This window comes from Pseudorasbora parva, chromosome 6 (genome assembly GCF_024679245.1).
Source record: "Pseudorasbora parva isolate DD20220531a chromosome 6, ASM2467924v1, whole genome shotgun sequence".
NCBI lineage: Eukaryota > Metazoa > Chordata > Actinopteri > Cypriniformes > Gobionidae > Pseudorasbora > Pseudorasbora parva.
The window spans coordinates 28,016,671-28,030,740 of NC_090177.1; the positions used below are offsets into that span (position 1 = coordinate 28,016,671).

Here is a 14,070-nt window from a genome sequence, read left to right on the forward strand (position 1 = left end):
TACAATAGTGAATGACTACCACATTAGCCCCGGAATGCTGAGCAACACGAGACACGTACGCATTAATCACTTATTAGGAATGAACAGGGGCGGGGATGGATGCAGAGAATGGGCGTTATTGCTTCAACTCTCATGACTTTTCTTCTGCGCATCTCACCAGGGGCGGTTGACATTTAAAGAGAGCATCTCTCCACTCTGTTTTCTGCAGCAGAAAATCAAATGGCCACCCCTCCTTCTTCTTCTTCCACGCCATTCGTGCACTCGGCCGGGAGTCCTGCGCTACGCCCATTGTTCGACCTTAATTACACAGAGCCATATGGATGCAACTCCGTATGTGTGCCAAAAGATGGAGATTTTATACAACTACATGACAGTGAGCACTTACAGTGCGAACACGGCGAAGCTATCAACCGGATGCATTATGAACACACAAGCACATAAACGCGATGAAGTGGATTAAGAAACGAACAACTAACGCACGCCGCGCGCATTAATCAGTATTTATGCGCGAGGATGAGAAGGCAGATCTCCGATTGATCTCGCGGATCAAACGCACACACGATTCCCGTGCCAAAGTGGGCAAACAAACAGGCATCGCTGCGTTTGTACAAGAGCGCCATATCTGACTGTTTCTCCATCACTTTTTTCCATGTCAACTCCACACACACACTCACACACTCCGCCGGAGCTTCTTCTAACAGCATGGACACACTCACACTATCTCTCCAAAACATATCCGCTTGTACCAACTATAAGCCAGCAAACATCTTACTTTAAAGGTTATACAATCATCGATCATACAAGTGCGATGAGGACAAAATATGAAAATAAAGCGGCACCCTTTAACGCAAAAGCCATTAACCTTGATCTGTAGGGCATCTCTGAATGGGATGATCTAGATATGTAGTCTACAACATTGGCTAACAAATGATACAATAATACAGGAGAAACATTTATATCATATTTTAACAACTCAACCCATGACTCCAAACCATGAGGTCAGCTGCATATCTCAAAGATCCCCCTGAAAGATGTTTATTGATAATTAACAAAAACAACTATTTATATCTCATATATGAAGCCAAATGGCGTGATCGTGATTACCTGAGTGGGAGAAAATAATAATCCCGAAAGCTGCTCTGACAGACGCGTCTCTCGTCTTCGTCGTGTGTTCAGTACGATGCGAGACAGTTTGGGGTAAAATATCCCATTTATAGATTTTTTCTAAAAGAAAACTAAACTCTACTTCAGTAGTATCCCGATAGATTCAGTGACAGCGGGAAGAGGTTCGGCTCTTCGCTGGTGCTGCTACGGACGAGCGAGGATCCAGAACGGGGCGGTATGAACGCTACTTGTTTGTAAGCAAAAACATGGCTTCATTTGCCTTTGTCAGCGAGAAAACGTAATATTGACTTACCTTTCCCTCATGAGCCATTGTCCCCCACCTCCTCCCTCCGCCCTTTGCCATGACATCACGAAAGCTGTAGTAAAACCTACAACATCGATGGGCTGGGCTTTGAATATCCCCCCGCAATAACTTAACGGGCATGTGTACAGCCATGCACACTCTATTTCATACTCTCAGCGCGCGCGTACACGCACACGCACACACACACACACACACACACACCGCTCTCTCGAACACCCACACCCCCGCACCTACTACAAGGGATTTATACAAGTTCTCCTTTGTGTCAGAAACAAGATAATCGTAAAGGTTCTTTAGTGGTCCAGCAAAGAGCCATCTTATTATCAAAGACCATGATAGCTCTCTATGGTTATTGGGTCGGTTATATGGTTCTTTTGAGATTATTTTTTTTTTTTTGATATTACAATATATGCAGATCAGTAGCCTATATTTGCTTCCCAATCCCTGAAGCACCGTGTGGTTATCAAAAGAACTCGAGAGTAAAAAGTTCTGAAAAAGGTTCCTCTATCGCATATGCAAGCTTTATTTTTGAGAGTGAGAGAAAAGCGCTGGCGGATAAGTAATGGAGCAAACGCGTGTTTAAAACATCAAATGCCTCTTATAGTTCAGAGTGCGCGCCGGGTCGCTGTTACTTTAAATTCTAATAGCGTAAGCTGCTTATTTTACGCCCAGTGATTAATCTTTAATATTGCACAAAAGCATGCATATGTCGCTGGTGTTATCTGAACCCTCCCTCGACTCTTTCCGAATGGTACTGTCCAGTGCAGTGATTCACACAACACACATTTCATGGGCAATGCTCCACTGGTAAAGTTAGCGGAATATCAGACTACTGCCACTTAGTGTGTGTGTGTGTGTGTGTGTGTGTGTGTGTGTGTGTGTGTGTGTGCGCGCGCGTGTATGTATGTATGTATGTGTGTGTGTATATATATATATATATATATATATATATATATATATATATATATATATATATATATATATATATATATATATATATATACACACACACACACACACACACACACACACACACACACACACACATGACTGCTTCCAAAAGAGTGGGAGGCAAGAATGTAACTTGGAATGACTCCTAAATGTTGCACACACCGCTGTTGTGCTTTGTTGTTTTGTAACCATTAGTGAAAATGACAACCATTCATTACAAGCCATTTGAGAATATTCTCCACAAATGCCACTCTTTATCTTCTGTCTCCATGCTGCACACGGGGGGAATTTTCAAAAAGCCAACCTTCGCCTTTCAGAAATTCTATTAAGTTCTTATCTCTTTGCGGCAGGCTCTTTTTTTGCTGTCCCATTGTTATGCATTGGAGCTGAAATCAATCACGAAGTGTCCACGCTGCATCAATATGATTTGAGTTGCCTCACTAACCGAGACACAATCCAATAAACAAAAGACAGAATAGAAACCATACGCACCTTAAAATAATAATAAAATAAGTTACACCCCCCTGCCATAAGTACTCAGAATGAGATTCGCAGCAGCGAGAATGTCTCTCCAGCAGTCTTATTGAAAACTTTGAGAATAAATGGTAGGAGTAAACACGTAAAACATCTGCGCTCGGCCGGCCTTCAGGACCCCAGACAGCGCTTTGGCCCAGTACCATGGACAGCGACCCGGAGGAAAAAAAACACCCACCCGGCTGCTTTCCTCTCCGAGACTTTTTGTCAGAAACATTACGGCTGTGATGTGTTTTAACAGAAATGTTGAAAAGTGAAAGGAAATAATAAGATCCGTGGCAATGTGCAATCACGCGGAAAATAAGATGAACAGAAACTGATTAGCGTCGTTAACGTCCAGTAAGGACGACATTTTAAGGGAATTCTTTCAACAGTTTTTGTGCGGAATATGCGGTTCCAAATTCGGTTTCCGCGGCTCTAACTTCCAAAAGTGAAACATTTATTTAAAATACTGTTTAAACAAACATTTGTGCTATATACTTAATAAGCAAAAGAAAAAAAATGTGCTGACGTGATAGATAACGACAGTACAGGCCTACTTATAATGTCAACGCTGCCTACTTTTCTAACTTTATGCCTACTTTTCGCCTGTGCTATGGTTAAAACTGGTTAAAATCTTATATCAAATATGTAAGGACACCTGTAACATGTTTTCAGTATTATGCATCACAACGTCTGTTTACATTCATTGAACTCATTTACTTTTTCAGTGTTAAGAGCTTCGTGTTTTTTAAGTGGTCAAAAAAGTATTACTCTATTTTTTTTGCAGGTTGTACCGTTGACACACTTGCAGTGTGACACCAGAGTGTTTAGGCCTATAACGCATCTACAAATTATATTTTGTAAATTTAAAAGGTAAAAACTAAATTAAAGCTGTTCGGTGTCATTACACAGCATTGTTTTAAAACCTCAATGCATCCAAAACTGTCCAATCGCGTTGCGCCTCCACTGAAAACAATACCCATTCTTTATAGCGCTGTGTCTCTGGAGCGCATTTAGGATGTCTGTATAAATATTGCATAAGGGAGTCAGCTGAGAGAGGGAGCCGGAGGGGCCCCAAACTCCGCGAATGGCCTTGACAGATGGAACAAGCTGACAGACAACAACAGAAAGAAAGTTTGAATGCGCCTCTGGGCTGGTATTGTGTCCGCCACAGTCCCCCGGGAAACAAACCGCCCTTTGTCTAAACACTTCAACAGCTCTGGAGCTTAAAAAAGGTCTAGACGAGGTTCCTGGAAGTTATGATTTGTATAGATGTTCTATATATAGACCTCAATGCGACAAGCTTTCAGCACATGCTCAAAGCGACAGAAAGGAGAATGCTAAACTATAACGCCTCATAATAGAGAGTTAAGCTAGTATTCTCCGATAAACACTATTATGTGCGCTTATGGTCACAAGAAATACATAGATAATTAAACGCATATTTCCTGAGATAAAACACGGTTCATATTAAGGCTAATAAGATCAAATAAATGCTTATACACTGCTAAATCTCGTATACTAGCAGTCTAGACAAGTTTTTAGACACCTGTTAGTCAATCATTCTCGACGTGTACAGTTAAAACACCCAAATAGGAGACAGCGAAGTTTAACTGACCTAAGAAAGTCCCACACAGCTTCATTGTTGCGGCTCCGAGTTTCCCATAAGCGTCTGGCAAGTCCTGAGAAAGTAAACTTGAGCGGAAAAGTTGAGGACAAAATTACTACAACTTCTCTTTGAAAGGCGCGAGGGAGGGTGCCGGTTGACGTCAGAGTCCCGCACAGCCAATCAGAGACCAGCATGCGGGTATTTGTATCCTACCTCCGCGAAACTCTAAGCCAATGAAAACAATTGTCTTCAGTTCTCAACAACAAAAGCCTGTAGAATGCCAACAGAAGGGACTACCGGCAGCTGTGCGCTTTCAGCTCAGGAAGTTTCTCAACAATGCTATGGGGGGAAGAAAAACTAACTAACAAACTAGCTATAACACACTTCAGAAAAGTTTTGGTGAATTTGACAGTACTGACAGTGAAACTCTGTTCATATTAAAAACCTGCATATTGTAATTTGTTACAGCCTATATTGAAATATTAATATGTCTATTTAAGTTCATTTTCAGAAACATAATCACACATCACACTCAAACATAGGCTACTCGTCTTCCTCATAATATTCATAGGTAAGTTTTTTCCTATCCTCTGGATATGGATGACATTTATTCTGGCATTTACCAATACCAACACTTTAACAATGGCAACACTTTACAATAAGGTCCCATTTGTTAACGTTAGTTAATGAATAACTCACATTAACTAACGAGCAATACAGTATTTATTAATCTTTCTTAATATTAATTAATAAAAATGCAAATGTTCATTGTTTGTGGTGCATTAACAAATACAACTTTTGAACTTAATAATGGATTAATAAATGTTGAAATTAAAATCAATTAAGGTATATATATATATAGGTATATATATATATATATATATATATATATATATATATATATATATATATATATATATATATATATATATAAGAAAGTCACGTTAAAACTTCAAAAACTAGTGTGCTTGTTTACTAAGAAGACAACATGAAATATGACACAAGCGGTTAAGAAAACAATTAATTTATCAAGGTAAATATGTGCATAATTTGTAAACAAACCATAATTTTTTTTTACAAATATACATATAATTATATAAAACATTCTATATAATTGTGTGTATTCAGGATACAATATTAGCTATGCAATTATTATTATTATAGTATATAATAATATATAGTGGGAAAAAAGGAGGCCAATTGATGTTTAAAATCACTTTCCATTACAGAATGATATTAAACACAACAGGCCAGATGTGCTGGAAATGACACTGTGGTCGAAATGAGTGACTTACAAAAAAGACTATTCTCCTGTGATGTGTGTATTAGCACTGTTAGCAGCCAGATTGTTAGAGGAGTCATTTAAGCCTGCAGAAACACCCACATGTGTGAGCCTAAATGTGTGTAAGTGAGGCATTTAGAAAAAGCCTATTCTGTGGCCCTTTGAATTTCATCTTTATGGGGCATTAAGAGAAAACCTGTGTATTAGTTCACAGTCAAGATTTAAACCGCAACAAAACTGTGGGAAACATAAAGCAGCCCAAGAGCGAGGATCGTCTGTTTTTCAATGGAATTACGACTCCTCCTTGGGGCCAAAAATTCTCCCTTCCTAATTCGCTCATTCGTTTCTTGCACTCTGTTACATCATTGACACATACCTCTCCTTCAAATGTGAAGCACCCGCGCACCCAAAACAAACAAAGTCCAGCAAATAGATGTCTGAATCGAGTGAGAGGGAAATGAGCAGCATAAGTGAAGGGTGTGGAAGTCCCCCAGTGGGTTTGGCAGGGTCTGGGCTCTTCTTTAGCAGATGGCTCCTCTGATAATCGTGTCCTCTCTAGGCCCATCTCCATGCCCCGACTCCGCGTTGCCATGGCGAGGGGGCCGGCAGAGAACATGTAATGCATTTGCTGCTTATTAAATTTGCCTTCTGACAAAGAGAGGCTCTCACTTAAAAATGAGTGCAGGCCCGGGCAGAGAAAAGAGCAGGCCCGATTCTCTTTATCATAGACTGCCAGACGCCCTGCTGTATTCTTCCACTACGGCATACACTCATTGACCTATTAACTTTGCGGCTGCCTCCTCCCCCCTCGCTTATGAAGGTCTGCGCGCCCCCCCCTTTCGGGCTTCTGGGGAGTGAGGGTCTGTGCACCCCTTTGCCTGTGACCCCCCCGACCTGTCGACATCATTGCTGCGCATGAGAGAGAGTTGGAGAGGCCGCCGCTGAACCGTGATGTGCCCTACAGCTGTCTGCGCAGCACAAAAAGAAAAGAAAAAGACAAGAAAGAAGTGAACGCATGCACAAACAGCCTGGAAAGTGCACGAGTATGAGCGAGTGATGGGGAGCCAAACGTGAAAAGCAGGGCTGTACAGATGACTCAGAGTCGCTGAGGCTGAGAACGGGAATAATGCTGATTAACTGCTGTCTAAGAAGCGTGACGCTGAACGTGTGGATACACAGAGGGGAAGTGAGAGCACTGATCAATTAAACTAGACTAACATTTCTGATGGTTAGAACATTTGAAACAGGCCCATATAAAACCACACCAAATATGACGCAATAACTTTTTTTTTGTGTGTGATTTTGATAATTCAGATGGAAATCAAAAACTTTTAAATAAAACTTATAGTTGAGACTCCAAATTAAAATAAATAGACAGGAAGACAGACAGATAAATGACAGACAGACAGACAGACAGTTGACAGACAGACAGATGACATACAGATAGATAAATAGATGACAAAGACAGATAGTTGACAGACAGACAGACAGACAGACGACAGACAGATAAATAGATGACAGACAGAAAGATAAATAGATGACAGACAGACAGACATACATACACAGACAGACAGACAGTCAGATACATAGATGACAGACAGATAGATGAGAGAAAGACAGACAGATAAATAGATGACAGACAGATAGATGACAGACAGACAGATGACATACAGACAGATGACATACAGATAGATAAATAGATGACAGAGACAGATAGTTGACAGACAGACAGACAGACGACAGACAGATAAATAGATGACAGACAGAAAGATAAATAGATGACAGACAGAAAGACAGACATACATACACAGACAGACAGACAGACAGATGCATAGATGACAGATAGATGGATGACAGAAAGACAGACAGATAAATAGATGACAGACAGACAGACAGACAGACAGACAGACAGACAGACAGACAGACAGACAGATAAATAAATAGATGACAGACAGACAGACAGACAGACAGATAAATAGATGACAGACAGACAGATGACAGACAGACAGACAGAAAGATAAATAGATGACAGACAGACAGATGACAGACAGACAGACCGTTTACAGACAGATAGATAGACAGACAGACAGACAGCTGACAGACAGACAGACAGACAGATAAATAGATGACATACAGAAAGATGGATAAATAGATGACAGACAGACAAACAGATGGCAGACATACAGATAAATAGATTACATACAGACAGTTGACAGACAGACAGACATATTGCAAATAGACAGACAGACAGAAAGATGACACAAACAGACAGACAGACAAACAGACAGATAGATAAATAGATGACAGACAGATAGATGACAGACAGACAGACAGACAGACAGACAGATAAATAGATGACAGACAGACAGATAGACAGACAGATAAATAGATGACAGACAGACAGACAGATAAATAGATGACAGACAGACAACAGATAGACAGACAGGCAGATAAATAGATGACAGACAGACAGATAAATAGATGACAGACAGACAACTGACAGACAGACAGACAGACAGACAGACAGACACATGACAGACAGACAGACAGATGACAGACAGACAGTTGACAGACAGACAGACAAATGACAGACAGATGACAGACAGACAGACAAATGACAGACAGATGACAGACATACAGACAGACAGACAAATGACAGACAGACAGACAGATGACAGACAGACAGACAGACAGACAGACAGATGACAGACAGACAGACAGACAGACAGACAGATGACAGACAGACAGACAGACAGACAGACAGATGACAGACATACAGACAGACAGACATACAGACAGACAGACAGATGACAGACAGACAGATAAATGACAGACAGACAGACAGATAGACAGACAGATAAATAGATGACAGACAGATGACAGACAGACAGATGACAGACAGATAGATACATGACAGACAGACAGATGGCAGACAGACAGATGACAGACAGACAGACAGATGACAGTCAGACAGATAAATGACAGTCAGATAGATGACAGACAGATAGATAGATGACAGACAGACATATAAATGACAGACAGACAGATAAATGACAGACAGATAGACAGACAGATAAATAGATGACAGACAGACAACAGACAGACAGATGACAGACAGACAGACAGGTAGATAGATAGATAGATAGATAGATAGATAGATAGATAGATAGATAGATAGATAGATAGATAGATAGATAGATAGATAGATAGATAGATAGATAGATAGATAGATAGATAGATAGATAGATAGATAGATAGATGGATGGATGACAGGTAATCATTATTGTTGTCCATTTTTTAAATGTATCATTAACATACAATATTACAATTATGATTTATTTTTCTCAAGATGCCTACAGGACAAGATAAATAAATAAAAGTCCTTCCCCCTTCATACGCAAATACATGCTAAAAAAAACAAGTTTAGCTTTTGTTTCAGTCCCATGTCCATCACTGTCAATTCATTTCCCCCGAAATGCTTACAGCGTAAAATGCCTTTATTTGCCCCAACCTTTGCAGAATCCCTCCTCCTTCACAGGCGCATTCATTCACACTCACACAACCCAGTGTGGTCTGGGTGCCAGCCTACATGATCGTCATCCCCAATCTCACAGCATCGGGTTTGGAACCCCAGCGCCAGTCAGAGAAGGGTCAGAGGTGCCAGAGGGCACAGAGCCACAGTCTGTCTGCCCCCCCCCCCCCACCCGCACTCTCTCTCTCGCTAGGACATGTATTTCTCCACCACCCCCAAAACCACTTTTCCTCCTCTCTCGCCCCTCCCCTCCCTTCCCTCCCCTGTCCGCAGCAAGCCGAATGGCTGGGTGATGAGTAAACACAGACAGAGCTCCGCAAGCACGGCCCGGCTTGCTGCCTCATTACAATCACAAAGAGCTGCCACACTTTTGGGTGGAGCCTGTGGCCGCGGGAGGCTCTGGGGCCTTTAAGTGAGTGGCATACTTAATAGGCTTTGTGTAGGAGAAGAAAAGAGAGTGAAAGGGGAGAGAAAGAGAGCAGGCCCAGCTGTCACGGCACACTAGATATCAGTCTGCCACAGAAGCACTCTTCCACTTTTTACCCCTCCCTTTTTTTTTTCTTTTGCTGAGGTAAGGTTTTAGAAGCACAGGAAACCGAGCGTCTGAAGGGAAAAAAAGAAAAGACATGAACACATATGTGCTCCCCCCATGCCCCACACACACACACACACACACACACACACACACACACACACACACACACACACACACACACACACACACACACACACACACACACACACACACACACACACACACACACACACACACACACACACACACACACACACACACACACACACACACACACACACACACACACACACAAAAGAGCTGTGTGGGCAGTATATGGATCAAATAATGCCTTTCCGGCTGAATGTTCTACATTCTGTTACGTTACACATTAGAGACTGAACTCTCTGGCAGAAAATGCTGAACAAAACATCTCCCCGAAGAACAACTTTCTCATTCAGTCATGACTATAAAGGAATAAAACAGCATTAAAAAGCTCAAACATAAAGTTTTATGTTCAGAGACATCAATCTTTGGATAAAAATCTGGATATCAAAGTTTCTGAAAGTGAGTAGCTGACATGAAATCCTTTAGGGAAGTTGACGTTTTGTGATGTGACATGCTCTACTCCACCAAAAACTATTTTGAACTGCATTTTTTCTTATTTGTTATTGCTAATTATTTTGCCTGCAGTTTAATTTTAAATATAATTATAATTATAAATTAATAATTTTACACACAGGACCAACTCAAATTAATAACGAAAGCCAAAAAGTGATAAAATATGGTCAAAAACTTGGCCAAAAAGGTCAGTCATATGATTCATATTATATATTCATGTATTTTAAACTAAAAACTTGATGTTGATTTAAAAAAAAAAGTTATTGGAATGACTAATTTTGTTTCAATTAAAGAAATGTAATACTAAATATAATTATTTAATACTTTTCTTTTGCTGATTTATTATTTAACTAAATAGTTTATTCTACAAAGGTTTTTTTTTTTTTTAATATTTCTAAATTAATATAATTATTATTTTTAAAAGTCATCACCTATTTAATATTTAATTAAAAATGTTGTATTAAAAAGTATTTAATTAAAAAAAAAGTTCAAATAGCCTAAAAATTGACACACACATCCCAACAAAGATCAGGGGATATAAAGGTTATTTTTAATTCCCAGAACGACAGACACTCAGACAGAGCGAACCCATATTTATGTGTACATATGCCGGGGCACAATAGCTTGCGCTTGCGAGCTGCTGCTCAAAGCAGGTGGTGAAACCCAGAAATGTGTGCTGTTGTTTGTATAATCTGTGTGATTGTGGTGGGCTGCTGTTAAGCCCTGCTAAATCAGCTTAGCACATGTCCTGCCGCGGAGGAGGCTTGTTTTAAAGACCCCCCTCCCAAACGGCCCGTCCTTTAGGAGCACGAGAGAGGAGTCCAGACACTGAATCAAAGATTATTCTCTGTGGATGGCACTCCTCACATCTCAGAGGACTCCCAAAGCTGCTCATATGGCCAGACAGAGTCACACACAAATGAGGTGTATGTGTGCGTTTTTGTGTACCGACATGGAATTATAAAGAAAAAGACAGATATATTTGTAGGCATACATAGATACTGATTTAGTCATATCTTTTTCTTTCTTACTTGAAGTTACATCCATAATTTACATGAAAATGTATTAATTATTAATTTCTTATTATTTCATAAGAGGGGTTGATCTTTGAGGTTTATAAAAAGCAAGAATGCCACTTTAAGTCTTCGAATTTAAGACTTGGGTGATTTTTTTTTTAAATTAAAGAAATTCAATTACATTTTAAATTATGTAACATATTTAATACTTATATTTAAAGATTTAATATTTTAGTTGTTTCTGTTATTTAGTAAAAACAGTTCACTCAACACAGATCAAAAAGATAAAAATCATGTATTTAAAGGTTGATATTTATTTTATATTTTATTTTAAAATACAATAAATAAAAATTTGTGTTTTTTTACCTGTTTAATTGTACTTTACTTTGTTGATTATTTATATATTTTTAATGATTTATAATTATATATGTTTTTATTTTACTTCCATAATTTTCTTTTGTTGGTTTTGTTATTTAGTGAAAAAAAGTTTACTCAATAAAGATCAAAAAGATAAAAAAAATAATTTAATAGTTTATATTTATTTAAAAAAGAAAAAAAGAAAAATAAACCAATAAATAAATAACTTTTTATCTTTTAGATCTTTGTTGAGTAACTGTGTTTTTTAACTGTTTAATTGTATTTTACTTGATTATTTATTTATATATATATATATTTTAATGATTTTTAATGTTTTTATTTTACTTCCATAATGATTTGATAATTTTCTTTTGTTGGTTTTGATATTCAACAAAAAAAAAAAAAAAAAAAAAATATATATATATATATATATATATATATATATATATATATATATATATATATATATATATATATATATATATGTACACTTTTTTTGTCATGCCCATAAAGCACAGCGGATTGGAATGGATATGAATGGTTAAGAAAACGTTCTCAAACTCTAAAGTTGTATATCCCATGAAATACAACACACTCTGTATCACCATGACCCCCTAAACCCCCCATTGCTCCTCCACCTCCTTCCGCCGCACTACTCCAGACAGAACAGAGGAAGAATTAAGACAAGAGTGAGTGAAAGTGTGAATGAAAGGGGGACACCTGGAGCAGGACCCTGTAGAGCTCTACAGTGAGGGGTATTGTAGACTAATAACAGGGCCGCAGTGCGCGTGTGTAAGTGTGTGGTTGCCTAGGTAACGGGACTCAGCTGATTGTAGGGTTATGGGTTGTGGAGGGGGTACTTGTTTGGAAAGCATCTGTATGCAAATGTCATTATGGTATAGAGATGTTTGGAGAGGCCACCGAGAGAAGAAAGGGGGACAGAGAGATGAATGGATGGAAGGACCGATGGACGGATAGTATCTACAGAAAATCTCCACTGACGGTTGCTGCTGGTTGCAATCTAATCCCATCAAGAAAATAAGACACTTCACTTAAAAGGCCTCATACAGCATCATATTAGCAGACATCTGAAAAGATATTATAACAATATCTGAATCTTGCATTATGAAGCTCCATTTATCTATGAGGCACTGCCTCATAAAGAGTAACTGAATGTTATATCAGGCATAAGACCTAGAGTTGGTTCCGAGTCCACCTTCTCAAGTCAGAGACATTTATTAATGCCATCAAATGCATCTAATAAATCAGTTATTTTTAGTGAATCAAAAACATAAAGCATTATTAGTGTAGTCGAATTTTGTGCATCCTATAGTGTGCATCCTATATAGTATGTGACATTAGTAATATGTGACCATGGACCAAAAAATCAGTCATAAGGGTCCACTTTCTGATAGAGATTTATACATCAGAGATTTATACATCATCTAGCAATACATAAATAAGCTTTCCATTGATGTAGGGTTTGTTAGGATAATATTAGGCTGAGATACAACTATTAGAAAATCTTAGCCTAGAAATCTAGACGCACCCTAGTGGCAGCAAATTTAATCTGCCGCGAGTGTCGTCTAGCAACTCTCAATACACTTCTGAGCTGTACACGCCAAACTCTGGTTGGGCCAATCACATCGTGTATAGAGTCAGTGGGCGGGGCTTAACATAATGACGGCCGAGTTGCGTTTGCGTGCTTCTAGTGAACACAGAAACTGGCGAACGGCGGCGGTCTTTCGAATCAGCTTTGACCGCGACTCTGGAAGACTTGGAGTTAAGCTTTTCTCTGAGAAAAGAACAAAGAACGGCGACTGAAGTCATTCTTAAAAAGGGAAGATGTGTTCAGAGTTTTGCCGACCGGATACGGCGAATGTTTAATCTGTCAAAGAACTCTGCTTTACCTTCGTTGCTCTAGTTGGTTGTAGCGCTATCCTATCACGTGCAGAGGGAGTTTGAAAGACAACTGTTTATCCCGCCCCTCGGATTGAGCCCTGTCTATGGTGAGTTTCCAGACCAAACATCTTGATGTGGGTCTGGCTTGTCAGGCTAAGAAAATCTAATATCTAAATCTAAATATGTGGGGGGGAAAAATCAAAATATTGAAAAAAATCACCTTTAAAATGAAGTCCTTATAGCAACACATATTTTATTTACTTTACATAATATCCTAATGATTTTTGGCATAAAAGACCAATTGATAATTTTGGCCCATACAATGTATTGTTGGCTATTGG

The 14,070-nt window shown here is 39.1% G+C and overlaps 1 protein-coding gene across 8 annotated transcripts in view; it reads right to left on the reverse strand.

Annotated features, from left to right (window-relative positions):
* The window catches only part of myt1b (myelin transcription factor 1b), a 122,628-nt gene that overhangs the window by 40,146 nt on the left and 68,412 nt on the right, over positions 1 to 14,070 (reverse strand). Inside the window, exon 1 of one of the 8 annotated variants that reach the window (XM_067446573.1) lies at positions 1,418 to 1,563. The exons of 6 other annotated variants lie outside the window; for them this stretch is intronic. The gene's annotated coding sequence lies outside the window, so the exon portion shown is untranslated. Of the gene's footprint in view, positions 1 to 1,104; positions 1,386 to 1,417; positions 1,564 to 14,070 lie in introns of those variants that run through there. One more of the 8 variants, XM_067446575.1, reaches the window with a different exon arrangement.